At 40.9% G+C, this 16,933-nt stretch overlaps 1 long non-coding RNA gene across 4 annotated transcripts in view; it reads left to right on the forward strand.

The window, feature by feature from the left end:
* The window catches only part of LOC131813158 (uncharacterized), a 43,203-nt gene that overhangs the window by 1,464 nt on the left and 24,806 nt on the right, over positions 1-16,933 (forward strand). For 3 of the 4 annotated variants that reach the window (XR_009346642.1, XR_009346645.1, XR_009346643.1), the window contains exons 2-3: positions 1,131-1,337; positions 2,379-2,604. This is a non-coding gene — a long non-coding RNA (uncharacterized LOC131813158). The remainder of the gene's footprint in view (positions 1-1,130; positions 1,338-2,378; positions 2,605-16,933) is intronic. The other variant, XR_009346644.1, reaches the window with a different exon arrangement.

A 16,933-nucleotide genomic window follows, 5' to 3' on the forward strand; every position in this document is an offset into this window, starting at 1 on the left:
GGGTGTGGTGCATAAACACAGAATTTTGTAACACCGAAAAGAAATTTTAAAAATAATTTTCTTTTTTTTTTTTTTAAAGTAGAGCTCTTTAGGTTTGGAATTGACGAACAATGAAGTTTTCCTTGGAGAGTGAGGAAATGAGACAAACCACTCTTAGATGGACAGGGAGATGTATAAAGTGTATTGTAGTTCCTGACTAAGTTGAAGCTTAGCTGAAAGGAAGAAATTGGGTGGAATTGGAATGTCAGACTGTCTGTTCAGATGGCAGAAGTGTTCCTGGTGATAAGTTCTAGGACATGGCCATAACTAAACTGAAATGGAAGTAAAGGATTCAAGGATGAGAAGGGGTGAACAGTGAGAGATCAGATTATTGGATACTCTATCCACCTGGAGGTTGGAGGCTCTTCTTATCCCTAAGTCTCCTCAGAATCAGCGTTTCCTGCAACTCCAAGCTTTACTCATGGCAATACTCTGGACAAGAAAGCAGAAATGGGGCAGAGAGAAAGAGGTCTGGAGTAGACATCTGTTTTATTTTTGATACCTAGCATTCATTCACCTTCTGGAAACAGCCTCTTTATTGACCTCTAGGGAACTAACCCCATTCTCAGTCTCAGTCTATGGGCAGGTGGAGTTGTCTTTCCCTAACACTCCTATTTTAAGAATGCATCTATAACTCTGGCTTGGCCAAAACATGATTTTATGCTTTTGAAAAAAGTGATTGGTCAGGGATGGGCAAAACTGAGCCAAAAGTGGAGCCAATAAGGCACAGTGGGATTTTCTGTAAGGACTACTGAGAGACACAACTGTTATTAGCTACACTTAAAACTTGGAAGCTACACTTAAAGCTACAAAACAGTCAGAAAGTGCTTCCAGAATGCCAAGAAATGGATAGAAAGTGAATCTTGAAGGCATCATTTGAGGCCCAGTATTAACCCTTGTACCTTAGGCCAGCCTTATTCCCAGACTTTTTCAGATACCTAAGTCAACAGATTTTCCTTTTTAAGTCAGTGAAGTTGTATTTCCCATCTTTTACATCCAAATAATTCCTCACAGTATAAGGGGGATCTCCATCCCTGGATCCCACTTTCATGCTAGCCCACTAAATATATAATACCTTCTCTGTCCTTCAGGTGGCCCTTCTATGAGAGGGGATTAAGAAATCTGCATTGAGATTGCAGCCCAAGATGACAGAGGAGTAAGAGACCCTACTTTTGTCTGGTTGCAGGAATTCAGCTAGATAGCTATCAAATCATTCTAAACACCTGTGAAATCAAGGGGCGATTGATGAAAAGAACACCTGCAACTCTACAAACAGAAAAGTGACCATGTTCTGCCAGGTAGGAGGTGGAAAGGAGGGAATCCGTGGCAATATATGGGAAGATAATCCATGAGGGGTAGGAAGCCTCCATTAGCTGGCTACAGGCAAGTGATAGAGTAACAGAGCACAAAATCAGAACTTTTAGAAGGCAGCTCCAGTGAAGGACGTTCCTGCCTGAAAGCCTCCTAGGTGCTGAAGCAGACAGAATCCTAGGAGGGGCAATGTGGTCTCAGGATTCCCGGGATCATGGAAAGAACAGGGGTGCCTGAGTGTGACAGAGTTCCTAGGCATCAGAACCTTCAACAGAGGTATATGAAAAATATCCCAAAACGGGAGTATGTGCTCTAAGATCCCTAATACTGCCTTTTCCAATAGTTGAGTGACACATTCTCTCTGATGTTCAAGCTATGAGAATTAAATTTGAGAAGATGGATGTGCTATATTAAATATATTAACAAGAACAGAAATTAAACCTTGCAACCTGTAGGGTTCCCTTCCTCTATAACATTGGCTAAGTCTACAGAAGCTGAAGGTTACTTCTACACACCTATGGTCTGGGAGCTAAGGCAAAAGAGAGAGACTGTGGTAGAGCTGCTTGAGCCATATTACACCAGCTTCCCTCCCCACCCCCCAGTTTGAATACTGGTAAGTCGGGTGGTTCTCAGGGTTTATTTTACTTAACCATTCAGGATAAACCCAAACTACTTTACCTCCCTATATCACCTTTCCTTCTTTCTTTGGATGCTGCAGTCTCTTTGATGGTTACTTACCAGGTGCCACTTTATTTAGCCATTAAACAGTTTTGACCTTAATGACTTGGATATGAATGAGGACAAAAATCCACATGGCACCTTTTGCCACTTTTGCTTCAGCAAACTGAATAGGGTGTCCAAGAAGAAACCCTTGTAACTACACCTCCCTTTAAGCATAGGTTGGACTTAGTGATTTGCCTCTGAGTGATAGAATAAAGGAAAGGTTATAGGATGTCATTTCCATTACTAGTTTCCAAAAGATTGTAACTTCTATGTTGTTTGCAAACTCTCTCCTTGCTTTGATGAAGCAAGTTACCATGCTGGAGAAGCCCATTTTATAAGGAGCAAGTCAGCCCCATCCAAGAGTCAGCAAGGGTACTGAGGATCTCATTCCAACAGACTTTGAGGAACTGCATCCTGCCAGCAACTATGTCACTGAGTACGGGAGTTGGTCCTTCCCCAGTCAAGCCTCCAGATGAGAATGTAGTAGCCTCAGCTGTCACCTCAAATGCAGCCTTGAATCAGAGAATCCAGGTAGGCCTCACCCAAATTTCTGACCCACAGAAGCCATGAGGTAATAAGTATGTATTTTTTAACCCACTAAATTTTGGAATAACCATTACACAGCAATAGATAATTAAGGTACCCCTCAATTACTGTAATCTTGAGGTAAAATGTTGCATGTCTGGCAAGGAAGGCACCATTTAGGAGGACAACGTCCCTGGAGGTACACTGGAGGTACTATCTTCATGCTCAAAGACTATCCCATGTATTCATATGTTGAAATGGTATCACTGGTCCTGAGTAGCCTCCAGGAGGTGAGGCCTAGCTGACATAGTATCCTACCTGACAAATAGTTTGGGAGCAGATGAAAGATAGTTTTAATCAAGTTCTAGACTTTAAGGGTTTTTCTCACTATTTGTAAAGGCCTGAAGGTTTTCAGAGTAAGCACATTATACTTCTTATGAAAAAAAGTAAATGTTTTAAATACAGGATATTGGAGCAGGTTCAAATAAAGGACCCCAGGATAAAAGTGAGAAGGTCACTGTCTGGCTTTGTACTAGGGACTGGTGTACTTGTAGAAGCCAAAAGCGTTAACTACTAAGAGTTGAATGCACTGCCTCCTTTCCTTAAGCACGAGCCCCAGCCCCAGTCCCAGTGCAGTACACAGAGAACACCACGCTCTATTAGAAAAAAACATTTATTGAGGAGGATTAATATTCTTGGTTGTGCTGAAGGTGTTTCTCATCAGAGGATATATTGTCATGAAAATTGTAAAGCTTTCTCAACAAGGACTGAATGATTTCTTCAGAGAAATTGTTCTCCCTGGAAGTGCTGGAGAAGCATTTTCTTTCGGAGTAGAAGAGTCAAATTGCTAAACACAGTACTTTCATCAGGGTCACCCCTGGTGGCCCGAAGGACCTGGCATACTTGATGCACACAGGTGGGGCTTGGATGAGGCACAGACTCAGAGAAGTCAGAGAAGAAGGGCATTGACTCTGGCTTAATACCTGATTCTCAAAAGCCTCAGGTTTCTGGGGCTGTCTGAGCCTCTTTCTGTTCTATCTAATTTTTGTAGGACAGTTCTGGTCAGCACAGACAGATTCTTGGCTGCAGGACTTGATACTTGCCTGTTTCTCTTGTTGTGGGTCAAAAAGAGCCCAATATTTGGAGGGAGGGCTCTTGTCATGCCCTACCTGGACCTATAGTTCCTCCTGCTGCTGGCTTAACTCTGAGGCCTCAGATATGTACATATGTTCCAGCTTCTCTTCTAGGACCTTCCCAATGGTAGTGAGCTTGTGAGCTTCAGGAGGCCGATCACTCCCAAAAGTAGCCACACTTTCAACTGGGTCTTGGTGCTGCAGTAAGGTGGACATGAACTGGGCTTTTTGCTGGGGACTTTCTTGATGCCCTGTGATTTTTTTCTTGGAATTTATCCACTGAGAAAATTGCCTCATATTTTTTCTGAAGTAACTTTCAAGAGGAAACTGTTCATTCTGTGACAGAGTTGGGGAAACATGCTCTAATTTTCTGTCCTCAGCATGGTGATTCTCCTCTCTGCCTACAGATGTCCCTACTCCTGAGTCCTCAATTCTGCATTTTCTTGCTTTGGGATCCTGAGGTCTCGCTTTCATTGCACTTCTTCTTTGTGAGAAATTCATAGGCTGGCCCTTACAGACGGCCAGCTTCAAGTCCAAGGGTTCCTGCATCTGCTCCATGCTAATTCTGCTATCCTACAGTTGGACGTGCAGCACCTGGGATGCTTCTGTGGCCCCGCTGCACACACTCTGGGACTGAGTCAGTGAAGCCTTAGAAGTCAAGCTCTCTGAAGGAAGGAGCATGTCAGTGGGACATCCTTGAGCCTGGTTATGCTCCTCACTCTCCAGTTTAAACTTTAACTCACTCAGGATCTGTCTTTTCAGGTCTGATAGTTTAGAATCTTGGGGAACCAGTATTTTTGGTGAGAGGTGTTCGTGGTCAGGGCAGTATCTACTTTAATCATGTTGACATTTGTCATTTTGGAGCTTCCTAGCTCATTGGTTGTCAAGGTGTCCCAAGACTGGGTTTGAAGGATACAGAGCTTCTCGGTATCGAATTATATCCTTGGAAAGGTTAGACATAGCAAAATGTTCTAAGTTCTTCTCCACCATCACCTTGCCCTGTTGAATTTCTACTCTGTTACTGGAACTCACATTCTCATGCGTTGACTCATATCTAGCCCCATCTTGCCTTGTGAGCACCTCTGGGCCACATGTGTTGTCTTGTCCAGTCCCACTGGCTCACTTGAGCTCTGATGCTGTGTGTAAGGGGCTAAAAACTCTGGCTTCCCCACTCAGCTATTTGGATACACTCTGTAGTCTTATGGTCAGTGTCAGAGTGTGATGCCTTCAGGCCCCCCTGTCCTTCATTGCCCACAGATGACATAGCGGGGAGAGGATGATCCGCAGTGGGGACCGACTTTGTTGTTCTCACCCTGTTTCCCAGAAAAGGTTTAGAGCTTCCCTCAAGGGGTTTTAAAAACTCAGCTTTGGAACCCACTGCAGAAATATGCATGGCTGAGGAGTGAGAGTCAAGTTGGGGGAGAGGCCATGTTTTGACTTTTGTCAACATATAGAATCTTATGGATTCAAGAACCCTGAGGGGTTGTCTCACTCATGCGAAATCTAATAATATGGGCCACTAGCACCTGTCGTGTACTGTGATCAAGAAAAGAATGCTCTAGAGTGATGCTCTGGCAGTAAACCCTACCCACCATTGTCTTTTTAGAATCTGTGTTTTCCGTAGCAGTCTGGGAACTCCCAAAGAAAGGCAATGTATTGACATCAGCTAGCCACGAATAACACACACCTATAGGAATCCTACCCACAGTGATCTGCCAAAAGTTCTTGCTCATATGTAAACTAAGATTATTTCTCATTTGATTCTGATCTCTGTCCTTCCTCGAGACATTCAATAATTCATTCCCCGAGTGATTCCTTGAATGAAACACACAGTTCCTTGTTGTCTCCAAGGCAGCCCTCGCTAGGTGGCATTCTGAGATCCTCTGTGGGCTGTCTTCTGGACTCTTCTCTTAAGATATACCCAAGATTCTTCCTCATATCTTTTCTTAGCTGGAACGTTGTTTGGACCCTCTCATGGAAACTTCCGGGGAGACTCAATTCAGTCTTTGTTAGATCCCTGTTACTATGGCCCTGGAACTCAGAGAATTGTAAGTGAACATGTCTGCCTTTTTGCTGAGAGAGTTCTGATAATGTATGCTGAGGCTCCATCACTGCTAGGGAGTCTAGATTTCTACAGTCATGGAGGCAGCAGCGTGGGATTACCTTCCTTGGGCTATGTAACTCCAGTGTCTCCTGGGGTTCACAGATGATATGAAAATGGCCAGGAAAGATGGAGACTGGTACATAGGCATGGGATGACCGGCTAACCAATGCAAGGTTGGGAGCTTGAGGACAAATGGTTTCTTCAGGTTTCTGGAACATGGGGACTAAAGCCCACAAACTTTCCTGTTGCTTCTGCAACATGTGCCTTCCCAGGTGTTGATTTTTAGTCAAGATAGGAGAGTCTGATTCATTCTTGGATCTATGGAAAGACACTCCACAGTCCCTAATCTGGGATGAAGAAGGCGGTATGATCAGGAGGCAGGATTGAAAATGGGCGTGGGTGGTTCACATTAGTGAAAGTTAGGGGCTGGGATGTGGACAGGGTTTGAGGCAAGGAATGGGGATGTACAATGGGGAGAGGAAATGGTTGCAAATGAGGAAGTGGTGGAGGTGCTTTCATTTTGGTGGCAGAAATATTATGAGTTCCATTGAATAAGACAAAGTGAGACTCTAGTGGGGAAATACTACTAGAAAACAGGAGAGTGGTTACTAAGGACTCACTGTGCAAAGAAGGAAGACCCCAGAAGAGCTGGCTATAAATCTGATGCAAGTTTTCTGCCAAAGCCTTGACATAGAGGAGCTGTTGATAAATAGAGAGCTGCTCTGGTTTGCCTTCATTGTTCCAGCCACTTTTGGAGGCTGTGGTGACCTGTCCATCAAACAGATGCAACAAATTCCCTAAAGATGTGCATTGGTATTCTGACCACATTTGTTTGGAAAGTGGCCCCTCCTCTTTTACTTTCTTCTCTAAAATCTGGAAATCCATTCTCTTCTTAATTTATCTCTCCAAGAGAGTCTGAAAGTTAAGGCCAGGGAAAGAAATTCCACTGGCCTCCTTGTTCATAGTAGCAGTCTCTCCAGAAATAGGTTTCTGGTTGGTGGAGGTAAACTTGCTCTTGCTGAACATCGGAGTGTGATAATGTGGGAAGGAAAGGAACATGTTCTTGGCATGGGCCTGTCAATAGGAGAATTCTGAACCTGATGGGTTTGAGCAGTCATTACCTCTGATTGTGGGGACATAAGTAGACAACCCACCAGGGTTATCTGGAGATGACTTATCAGGAACAGGTTTCAATGAGATGGAAATCGATTTAGATTGAATCACAGTTAAAGGGTAGTCTGGCAGTGGTGAAACAGACGGAGTTGCTGGTACATGATGACAAGCAAATGCATCAGTGGGATTCCCCGTCTGAAACAGATTTGGTAAGAGGTTGGTACCCTGTGAAATGGTGAGGTCAAGAGCAGAGATGGTATTCAGAGGTAAAGTGGCCTCTGGTTGTCTGAGCATCATATGGTAGTAAAGAAGTCAAAGGAAGGGGTAGAGGTATGGAATGATTCTCTGGGAATAAAGAATCCTGGGCTTTTGGCTCTAGTGACAGGGAGTGGCCAGGGCTGAGAGTAAGAAAAAGTCAGCTAAAGGGGTCATTAGGTTAGGTGAGAAGATGGAGGGGATTGAGCAGAAGGCTCAGGCAAAGAGGCTGGTATCAGGTCTCCTGGAGCAACTGTAGAGAAGTCAGGAGATGAAGTGAAAGATGAGTGAGTCACAGGAGCTATAAAACCAAGGGGATCAGAGAAGGAGTAGCATCTTCCAGGGCCTCTGGGAACAGCAGCCAATTCACCTCAGCAGTTGTGCTGTTACACACTCCACAGAAGGGTGTGTAATAGTTGATGAAAGTGGATGGTATCATGATGCCAGCCTAGGGGCTGTGGGAGACAGGAGGTAAAAAACTGCAACCAGGACCAGAACAAACATATATGACCCTGGTTGGTCTGGCAAAGGTAGCCCCCCACCCACCAGCATCCCAAGACTTTCTAACTCTGAGAATGTTCCTTCCCATGTCAATTCCAGGCTTCCCTGGCCCTAGAAATACATAGTCTCTGCTTAAAAGAGTGGTACAGGAAAGAAGGTAATGTTTACTCACCTTTTACAGAATACAAAGCACCTTTCTTGCCTCCCCTACTTCTGACAAGTTCTCTACCCTGAGAAACCAGGAGAATGATGAAGAAGAAGCAAGAGATCTTATAAGAGGCTGAATAGAGTATCCTTTAAAGATATCCTTGGTATATTGGATGTGGAGAGCTCCAAGAATTAGGATACAAGGTCACATGATCAATGATAATAATAAGACTTAAATTATTTGATCATTCACAATGGGCTTTTGTATGTATTATCTATCCCATGTGATACTGGAAACCACCTTATGTGGAACATAGGTCAATGTTACCTTAAAGAGGAAGTTGAGTATCCATGATGTCACAGGTTTTTCAGAAAGTCTCAGAACTTCAGAAATTCTGACTCTTAGTGTCTCATATGGCCTCCTATTGCACAGCACCCATTGCTCAGATCCATCACTGCTTCATGCTCCATCATGGTCAGAGCAGGGAATCTGAGAAGGGTTTTGCATTCTGTGTTTCCACGAGCCTCTCCTCTGAGGGCTCTGTTTTCTGATAGGGAATGTATCTAGCAATTGGCATCCTCAGAGATCATGGACCTGAGCCCTCACAGAATGGACAGGAAGGGTCAGCCTTGGAGAGCTCAGGTGGAATAGGGAGAACCTTACCTTTCAGAGTCCCACATTTCCTCCTCTTGGCTCTTCCCTGATGCTAGAATGAAAAGGAAAGAATGAAGGGTGGGGACTCATCTTTCACTCTTCTCTCAGATATGGAGACATTCTTGATCCAAGAACATCAGGACTATATTGTAATTTATAGAACTTTGTGTTCCTTGCTTTTCTCAATTTTTAAGGTTTTATTTTGAAAAACAAAGGAGGATTTTGTCTGGGAGGTCCACACTCGATGTTCTCACCAGAAGTTCTTTGCTCAATGAGGACATACAAACTGAATCCCGACAGTCACATCTGTGCTCCCTTAGGTAGACCCTGTATCCTAGGCTATAACTCAGACCCCAGTCTCTTCTCAGAGGCTCAGCACTGTTCTTCTGATCAGCCGAACGTGGAGGCAGGCTTGATTGAGTGATGCTTGACATGGGAATGTGACTCATGATCAAGACTTGGGAAAATTTGTTTTCTTACACAGACATCATACTCTTGAAATAACCCAATCCAGAACTGCAGAATCATTGTGTTTGGGATTTTATCCTAGAGCCACCACCATACACAAATAGACTATGTGTTTCAAGTGGAAACATTAGTACTTTCTTTTTTTTTTTTTTAAAGATTTTATTTATTTATTTGACAGAGAGAGATCACAAGTAGGCAGAGAGGCAGACAGAGAGGAGGAAGAAGGCTCCCTGTTGAGCAGAGAGCCCGATGCGGGGCTCAATCCCAGGACCTGGGATCATGACCTGAGCTGAAGGCAGAGGCTTTAACCCATTGAGCCACCCAGGCGCCCCAACATTAGTACTTTCTTAATCCTTCGCCCTGTCAGATCTCCTTTCCTAGAGGAGTTAATGTCTGTTATTTCCTTAGACTTCCCATTTTAGGTGTTTCTCTGACCCTACCAAACTCATTTAGAAATGTGGGAAGAGGAACAGGAAAATAAAGAGCCATTCTCTGAAGGGCAACTTCTGGCTCCAGATATAACATTTTAAAAGCTTGGGAGTCATCGCTTCAGTCCATGAAAGATGTAAAATGCTGAACAGACTAAAAATCAATGACATTTCTTGGAATCATAGTGGCAATCCACTACCTCAAATCTTCTGAGAGTTTCAGTGCAGAAAATCATACCTAAGATTCACTTACTTGAAGCAGAAGACGCTGGAGGCTCAACAGTGCTCTCCTGGTACAAAACTTAAACAGACACTTTGACAAATTGCTGGAGGATGCATATGGGCTAGTTTGAGAGTGAGAAACTCCCAGAGTCACAACCAATGGGGCCTCCCATTTATTTATGGCTTATATTACCAGGAACCCCACCTTGTTCTCATAGTAAACTACAAAGAAAAAAAAAAAAAAGCTCTTGTTTCTGGCAGGGGAGTGTAGTGTCTGAGAGAAAGGAGAAAGGTAACCCATTTTGAAAACATTGTGAATTATTCCCAGTGTGTTTTCCATAACAGAAGCCTGCTCAGCAGGGAAAAGCCTATCAGAGCTTTATGCCCCATGGGAGAAGGTAAATTACCCAACTACAGCAGCTACCTCTAGCTTTCCTCTCTCATCTATAGAGTGGTAGAAAACAAAACAGAAATCTTTGAAATATTAGTGAACATCACAATCCAGGAACATAAGACCATTAAAAGACGAATGATTAATCATCTCACCTCCCCTGACACCTTACTACCGTATTGACAGCTCTGTGTAGGAACAGGATCATAGCTAAAAAGAGCAGCAAGGTACAGGTTTTATTTAGAGAGATTTAGGGAAACTAAAGACACTAGGGGAGACAAAAACAAGGACAATAGAGGAAACTGTGGCCTCTGATATGTGTAGCTACAGTAAATATTAAAGACACCCTAACACCTAACCAGATTAGCATAAGACTTCATATTAAAGGTCTCTTTATTTCAGTTCCCATTACCCAATACATTATGTTTGGCTTTCAAAGAAAAATTACAAGGCATGCTAAAAGGCAGGGAAAAGCAAACTGATAAGACAAACTAAGCATCAGATGTACATTCAGACATGATACATTTCAGAATACTCATACAAAGAAGCTAAAATAACCATGACTATTATGTTAAGGGCTCTACTTGAAAAGGTAGACAATATATGAAAGCAGATGATGCATGTAAGCTGAGAAAGGGAAATTCTATGAAAGAATCAAAAGGAAATGTTAGAAAACAAAAGCAGTATGACAAATGAAGAATGCCTTTGATTAACTCCTCTGTAGGTTGCATAAAGTTAAGGAGAGAATATGTGAGTCTGCATAAATGTCAGTAGAAACTTTCTAAACTGAAATACAGAGAGGAAAATAATTTTCTTAATGATAAAATCTAGAATATCCGAGAACTGTGTTTCAAACTGTATAATAGATATGTAATTGGAAGACCAGAAGAAGAAAGAACAGAAAAAAGGTTTTAAGTAATAATGACCAAGGATTTTCCAAGATAATGACAGGTTAGCGATACATTGTAGAAGTTCAGAGTACACCAAGCAGGGAAATATTAAAAAGGTCTATACCTGAACATATCATATTCAAACTGTATGAAAACAAAATATAAAATTTTAAATAATCCAGAGGTAAATAAAAACCCTACTTCTAGAGAGAGAAAACATAAGAATTAAGATCTATTATCATAAACCATGAAAGTAAGAGATTGGAGTAAAATGTTTAGTGTTGAAAGAAAAAAAAAAACACCAATCCCAAATTCTATATCTAGTGATATTATCTTGCAAAAGTAAAAGAGAAATAAAAACTTAGGAAAATAAAAACAAGGAATTCATCAGCAACATATCTGCCTTCCATAAATGTTAAAAGAAGTTCTTTGTCGAGAAAGAAAATAACTCAGATCTACATAAAGGAAAGGAAGAGAAGGAATGAATGAGGATCAAATAAAACTTTCATTCATCTTATTCTCAGTTGACCTAATAATAACAATGACAGTGTGTCGGGTGATTATAGTATATGGATAAGTTAAATGAATGCCATCAGTGGTACAAGGGACAGGAGGAATTGGACACTCCTGCACTATCTATGAAGTGGACTTAGAGTAGTTCTTATATGAAAGTGGACTTAGAGTAGATGTAAATATATATTACAAACTCTAGGGCAACCACTAAAATATTTTTAAACAGAGAATAAGTGATTGACTAACAAAAGTGAGAAAATAGAATTATATGTAATGCTTTTTTAAAACCAGAAAAGATAGAAAAAGAGGTGAAGAATAGGTATAATGAATAGCAAATAGTACGGACAAGGTAGAGATGTTAATCCTACTATATATAAAAATCACTTGGGGCACCTGGGTGTTTCAGTAGGTCAAGCGGCTGCCTTCTGCACATGTCCTGATTCAAAGGTCCTGGGACTGAGTCCTGTATGGGGCTCCTGGCTCAGTGGAGAGCTTGCTTCTCCCTCTCCATCTGTCTCCTGCTCTGCCTACTTGTGCTCCCTCTCTTGGTCAAATAAATAAATAAAATCTTAAAAATTAAATAAATGAAATCACTAAATGGAAGTAGTCTGAATTCACCAATTAAAAGAGGAGACTGTCAGAGCACATTAAAAAAAAAAACAAGACCTAATTATATCTTGTCTATAAAATACTCACTTTAAATATAATGATACAGATAGATTAAAAAGAAAGAGACAGAGAAAAATGTCTCATGCTAACACTAATGAAAAGAAAATAGGAATAATTCTATTATTTTGGACAAAGCAAACTTCACAACATGGAAAATTATCAGCGGTAAAGAAGAGCATTGCATAACAACAAAGACAGCAATTCTCCAAGAAGACAGAACACTCCTTAACAGGTACACATGTAAGAACATAGTGTCAAAATATGTGAGGCAAAAAACTGGCATAATTGCAAGAAAAAACGGATGAATCCACTGTTATTGTTGGAGATTTCAACAACCCTTCTCAGAAATGGGCAGATTCAGCAGGCAGAAAACCAGTAAAGATACAGTTGCCCCAAACAATTAGAGCACTTGCTCTAATTGACATTTATAGAATACCTCATCCAACCACAGAATACACATACTTCTCAAGCTCATATGGAACGTTCGCTAAGATGGACTATATTGAGGGCCATAAAACACACCTTAACAAATATAAAATAGAAATCACACAAAGTATGTTTTCAGACCCTAGTAGACTTAAACTAGAAATCAACTACAGAAAGAGAACTGGAAATCCCAATATGTTTAGATTAGATTAAGTGACACACAACTAATACTCAGGCCATGAAAGGAGACTCCAAAGGAAAGAAATATTTTAAACCAAATGAAAATTAAAATACAACTGAAGGGGCACTTAGGTGGCTCAATCGGTATGCATCTGGCTCTTGGTCTCAGCTCAGGTCTTGATCTCAGGGTCATGAATTCAAGCCCTGTCTTGGGCTCTACACTGAGCATAGAGACTCATAAAATAAAAAATAAAATAAAATAATAAAATAAAATGAAATGAAATGAAATATAAAATAAACTACTTAAAATTTGTAAGATTCAGCAAAAGCATCATTTGGAAGTTGTTTTTAATTCATCTATTTGAAAAGAAAGATTTAGTATCTCTGAGGGACTCTAATTACCTGATTGACATCGCTGTTTCCAAAGTACTGGTAAACATAGTTTCCTCTTTCAGTAGCTCAGCACCAGAAGAAGGAGCCCCACCCAACCCAGGAAGGCAAGGATGGGAAGACTAAGCAGGTGTAATTGGAGTTCAGCCATGGTGCAGTAAGGCTTCTCAGACAAAGATGGTTCACATCATTGCAAGTGCACTCCTGCCTCAGGCAGCTGGGCATGGAGAATCCATGTGGTAGACTAGAGTTCCAGGCCCACATCACAGGGCTTTAATACAGACACCAAAGGTTCCTGAGTGCTGGGGAGGGGACAACACAGGAGAGAGAAACTCACATGCAACCCTTCCCCCACTATCCAGCCCAGCAGATGTGTCCATCCTTCCTGGTATGTTAGATGCCTCCAGCCTACCTTCCTGCTCCACCTAGTCACATATCATATATTTACCTTAGTGAAATGTTCTCGGTCTCTGAAGCTTTGCAATTCGTCTCTGAAGCTTTGCTCTACCCTGGGATTTACACCCTCAAGATCTACTCTGCCTTCAGCTGCAGCTCTCCCTCATGCATCTTTCCCTGTATGAAGCCAGAAATAGACTCAGCCGCAGCCCCACCCCCATAGCTCCTCAAAAGTATCCAAAAGTACTGAATACCAAAAAGTATTCAAAAGTTCACTAAAAAGCACAAGAAAGCAGAATAGCCTGTACCAAGGAACAGAAAGCATGACAAAGAGGATGACAAGGGCACAACACACCCATGGAGCTGAGGCAAACAACTTAAAAACTTTAGTAATTCTTTCATTTCCCCAAATCCCTCTTGGGTTATTCATGCCCTACAGGTTCTCTTCCACATGTATTGTGTCTGTCCCTGCAGCTCCCTCTTCCCTCTATGTCAAGTCCCCCTTTTCCCCCCAACATTTTTAAAGGTTCCTTTATTTTACACAGCAAGGGTGCTGCATCACAGCAGACCAAACTCTCTTGATTTAGGAGGTGGGCTCCTCTAGCTTAATGTCTAATGAGCACAACTGTAACTATACCTAGCAATACCTTTTGGTGTTTTGAATGACACCTATGTTTATTTCTTCCATGAAAACTGTTTTTCCTAGATAGCTTCTACCTTTTCACCAAAATACCTTATTGTCATCTCTACCAATGTGAAATGATAATGTCATTTTTGTTGATGGTTATATGTATTTATTTCTTCTACCCATGCTACCTAGTCATTTAATAGTTGGAACCCTTACAGCTTCATTATTCAGATTATAAACTGTTGAAATTAAGCCCTGTATCATTTTCTTACTTGACTTGAATGAATCAGTGTTGGCCCTAGACACCCAATCCTTTCCCTTCCATATGAGGAGGGTTTGCCAGTAATGACAGCCTTATTTTCCGCTCTTAAACTGAATCCACAGCTCCACCATTGTCCCTCCCAAAGGAAAGTAGACTTCTAGCCCGCCCCACTTCACATACCCTCCCTTGACTACAGGACATATGTCTGTTAAGAAAAATCCCTCCACACATCTTTGAATTTCTGGAATTGTTTTTAAATAGGCCCCCAGGACTCACAACTATACAAACATCCTTCAAAGTCTGAGCAAGATAAGCTCCACCCAAAAAAATTTCCAGGTAAGAAGAGCTTATAAATATGGCACATCAAATTGATTTTTCAAACCTGCCCTTGTTCTAAAAGAGGCTGAGAAACTGATCCCAATTAAAGGAAACTAAAGATATACAGCAACTGGATGTATATGATTCTAGCCTAAATCCTGTAAGGAGGTTTACACACACACACACACACAGGACATTACTTGATAAATTGATAAAATGGAATTTGAGTGGGAGAATAGTTAAGTTTTACATCAACGTGAAATTTACCAAAGGAGATAAATGTGCTGTCAGAGAATATTCTTTTTCATAAGAAATACACTATGAAATATTCAGGGAGAATGTGTGTGATGCATGAATTGTACTCTCAAATATTCAAGAATATATGCATCATTTTCATATGCATATATCTGTCTTCCTATATATAGAGAAGGGGAAGGAGAAAAGGAGAGAGAGATTGTAAACAGGTCAAAATCTTAATAGGTACATCTGGATAAAGTGTATATGGCTTTACCATCCATGGCTTTTCCATCTATGCAACTTTTCCACAACTTTATTTTCAAATACATTTTAAAAATTAATTTAACCCAACCTTTGAGATTTCTGGCTTTGATTCCAGAAGCTACTGCCTCCACCATACCCCAGCCCCAGATGTGTGCAATGCCAACTTTAAAACAGTTGTCTCAAGTTCTGTCCAATGCAAGAAATGTGGGATCTTCTCTGCACGTTTGAAACGTGCTAACATTTCAACAAGGTTTTACAAAATTGGAAAAGAGCACCCCCACTCAAAAAAAAATTTTTAGAAATTATATGCAATATAAAACAAAAAACAAAGAACAAAAATTCAACATCAACATTGCTTACTAACATGGAACACCTAATTTCCTTTTTCTCTAGTGCCACCAGGTTGCTCCTCTTCTGGGTTTTGCGGTGTGAATTGATTTGCCAGTACTTTGCTCTGCTAGTCAGTTACCAGTCCTCCACCAGATTTCCATCTTCCAAAAAATGTGTTGACAACTTTTGGCCTTTATGCTCCTCTTCTTGTCATCAATAAGCATTTATTTTTAAATCCTTTGTTTTAACAGCTTTATTGAAATACAGCTCACATGCCATAAAATTCATCCATTTAACATGTATAATTCCTTGAATTTCAGTATAAGCATCACCACAATCAATTTTAAAATGTTGTCATGATTTAAGAGAAACAAATTTGAAACCTTTTGCTATTATTCTCCTCTGCCCTCCTCCCTCCAGCTCTAAAATGAACTCCTTTCTGCTTCTACATTTCCCTATTCTGGATATTTCATGTGAATGGAGACATAGGTGGTTATTAGTGACTGGCTTCTTTCATTTAGCATGTTTTCAAGGTTCATCCCTGTAGTGGCATAGCTTGGTCTTTTTTATTCCCCAAAATATTGTATCATAGGAATATGTTATCTTTAATTCACCCATTTCTCAGTTGATGGATGTTTGAATTGTTTCCATCTTTTGACCTTATAAATAAGATAGCTATAAACATTTGTTTACAAGTTTTTGTGTAGACCCATGTTTTCATTTCTGGGGAGTATATGCCGAGAAGTGGAATTGCTGGGTCTTATGTTAACTCTATGTTGAACTTTTTGATCAACTGCCACACTGTTTCCAAATTGGCTGCACCGTTTTTCATTCCCACCAACATTGCATGGGGGTTCTAATTTCTCCACATTCCCACCAACATTTGTATTCTTTTTGATTTTAGCCAGCGTTGTAGGTGTGAAGTTTTGCTAAATATTGATTTTGATTTGCATTTTCCTGATGGTTAATGATATTGAGCCGTTTTCATCTAATCTTTAACTCTTAATGGAATTTTGGAAAGAGGGGGGTGTTTGGTCTATTTCATTTAAGGTGATACACAGTAGCTTATTTAAACAGTAACATGGCAAATTTTTCTTCTAAATATTTGAAAGCACACAATGTCAAGCCTTTAACAACATATAAAGTGTTCTTTTATGCTTTTTACATATTACAGTTACCGAGTGATTAAGGGACAGTGAAATTCTGCCCTTAATTTGCTCTGTAAGATTACTTCTTCTGTGGGGTTGAGGAATTCACTCAGATGGCTCCTCAGCGTTTACTATAAGGCAGAGCAGAACTGATTGCCAAACCCTCTAAAGCCCAGGGCCTTTTTAACACCAAGTTCCATACATCTGTTGTGAATAAGTGTGTAGCAAAGGTGATAAATATCAAAGAAATTTGAGGGCTTCGACGTG

The sequence above is a fragment of the Mustela lutreola genome, chromosome 12 (assembly GCF_030435805.1).
Source record: "Mustela lutreola isolate mMusLut2 chromosome 12, mMusLut2.pri, whole genome shotgun sequence".
NCBI classification, from domain to species: Eukaryota; Metazoa; Chordata; class Mammalia; order Carnivora; family Mustelidae; genus Mustela; species Mustela lutreola.